Here is a 2,500-nt window from a genome sequence, read left to right as displayed (position 1 = left end):
TACTATTATTACTTCCCTTACAAATATTAATAATGTTATCATTGTTATAGTTGTTATTGGCAATATCATCTTCATCTCTATTACTGGTACTATTGTTATAGTATTATTAGTATTATTATGATAGTTATCAACATTATTTCCCTTATTATCAACATCATTCATTACTCATCTTTATCATTCAATCATGTAAGAAACTAAATCATTCAATCACTAAAAACTATTATGTATAAGTATGTATTTATCCTTCATTTTTCATTCATGGATTAGTTAAATAAATTGGCATTATTGCCTTTGTCACTCTCTTCTCTAACTCCCCTTTTGTTCCTTTTCTTATCAGTTTTTGTTTCCCTCTTTCTACCTTCTCTTTGAATCTCTGTGTATTTATATGTCTCTCTGCCCAAATTAATTAAAGCATGTATGTATTGTATCTATCTTTCTTTATATGATAATCTTCCATTCTTTCTCTTCTCCTTTTACTCTAACGCATTCTCTTCTCCCTTTCCCTGTCTCCTTTTCACTCTTATTCTTTGTTTCCTTCGTCCTTGCCCTTTCATCACACTACTTCCTTGTTCATGTCTCACTGTACACTAAACAAGGGGGAAAAAAATATTACAGCAATCTTTTGTTTTCCTATTTTCCCTTCGTTATTTTGAATATAAGTTGTTCAGCATGAATCCTTCGCATCCGTGTTTCCTGTTGTTCTTATCTTCCATCCCGTTACGCAAACAGAGCAGGTCACCGGCAAAGGGAAGTATAACTCTATTATCCGGGAGACTCGTGCACAGAAGAGGGGAGAATCAAGAGAAGAGGCAGAAAGGGGATAAATAGAGAGAGAGATAGAGATAGAGTGAGAGAGAGAGAGAGAGAGAGAGAGAGAGAGAGAGAGAGAGAGAGAGAGAGAGAGAGAGAGAGAGAGAGAGAGAGAGAGAGAGAGAGAGAGAGTGGGAGAGTGAGAGAGAGAGAGTGAGAGAGAGAGAGAGAAAGAGAGATATAGATAGACAGATAGATAGATAGATAGAGAGAGAGAGAGAGAGAGAGAGAGAGAATCAGAGAGAGAAAGAGAAAGAGAAAATAGACATACAAAGAGGTAAGTCATTACCACGGAAACGAAGCAGTGAAGCGAGACGGCAACACATAAGAGGGGGGAGGGTGGAAGGTGGATGGAAGCGCGACTTACAATCTCTTTCTTAAGCTGGATAGAACAGCGTCTCGAGCTCTCTTGAAGACTATGGCGGCTGCTCATGATGCTTCTTCGGCCAACTTCAGACGTTGGCAAGCTGATTGAACTTACTGTGGGGTTCTTAATGCCCTTTGGAGACATTTAATAGGATGGAAGTCAATGGGACTATTACGACACACATTGCTTATGGAAATTATTATAATCGACTGTATAATACAACCTTATAACGAAATGCTATAAATATGTTTATATATAATTCTCTACGTGAACAAACATATCTAAGAAATGTTGAAATCACAAGAGCCATCTGTCAGTAGCACGATATTTGCCTCAGACATATGACGGTACTCCAGATATTACACGAGGCCACTTGAAAGCACACACACACTCACACACACTCCCTTACGCACAAACATATACATTAGACTCTCTCTCTTTCTCTCTCACACACACAAATACACACACACACACAATTATTCAAAATAGACATTAGACTCACATATGCACACACACGCACAAACATTATCTACCAACCAATCCACCCACCCATCCACACACACACACACACACACACACACACACACACACACACACACACACACACACACACACACCACACTTACACACACACTCTAAGTCACTCACCCACCCACACACACACAAAAAAAAAAAATCTCATACACACATTATGAATAAGTTACCCTTGGAAAAGAAATGTGAAACAAAGATCCGTTTTCTATGGCTCGATACTTGTGGCCTTTTTCCGCGCAAGCGAGCGAAAGGTAATCAGAGGCGTAACGCAATAAAGTCCGTTAAGTAAGACCAGAAAGTGATGGTAATGTACACAATAGCGATCCTAGAACGGATTAGGATCTTTTCATTCTCGGTGGAATTGCTCTTCAGATTAAACCATTGCGTGCTATTTTTCTTTTCTTTCTTTTTTCTCTCCCTCTCTGTCTCTATTTCCGATGGGAATGTATCGGTCTTTGGCCGAATTTAGGGCGTTTTTTGATATGAGGAAAGTATCTAATTATATTTCGTAGATGATGCTCATCTAATTAAATAACATGATTGGATACGTATAAGGAGATAACCTGCGGATGCAAACACAGGAATTGCCACGTGGCGTTACGTGGGACGACGGCCATTTTCGGCGATCGATTTCCTCTTGAAGATATTTGTTCGGGATCACATTATCAGTCATGCCATAAATGTATATATATTTATATATCTTTATCGCTTTCAAAAGCTACCTAACTTGAGATGGGACAACTATATATCTTTTATCGAAGGTTAAAGAGATCGTTAACATCTCAGTTC

At 38.5% G+C, this 2,500-nt stretch overlaps 1 protein-coding gene across 3 annotated transcripts in view; it reads right to left on the bottom strand.

The window, feature by feature from the left end:
* LOC122260814 (uncharacterized) overlaps nt 1–2,500 on the bottom strand; it is a 69,525-nt gene that overhangs the window by 15,347 nt on the left and 51,678 nt on the right. The gene's annotated exons all lie outside the window — the stretch shown is intronic.

This window comes from Penaeus japonicus, unplaced genomic scaffold, assembly GCF_977035675.1.
Source record: "Penaeus japonicus unplaced genomic scaffold, GWHDUDI00000001_assembly GWHDUDI00000026, whole genome shotgun sequence".
In the NCBI taxonomy this organism is placed as follows: Eukaryota; Metazoa; Arthropoda; class Malacostraca; order Decapoda; family Penaeidae; genus Penaeus; species Penaeus japonicus.
Note: the sequence above shows the minus strand (reverse complement) of the source record. Positions and strands in the feature narration are given on the sequence as shown.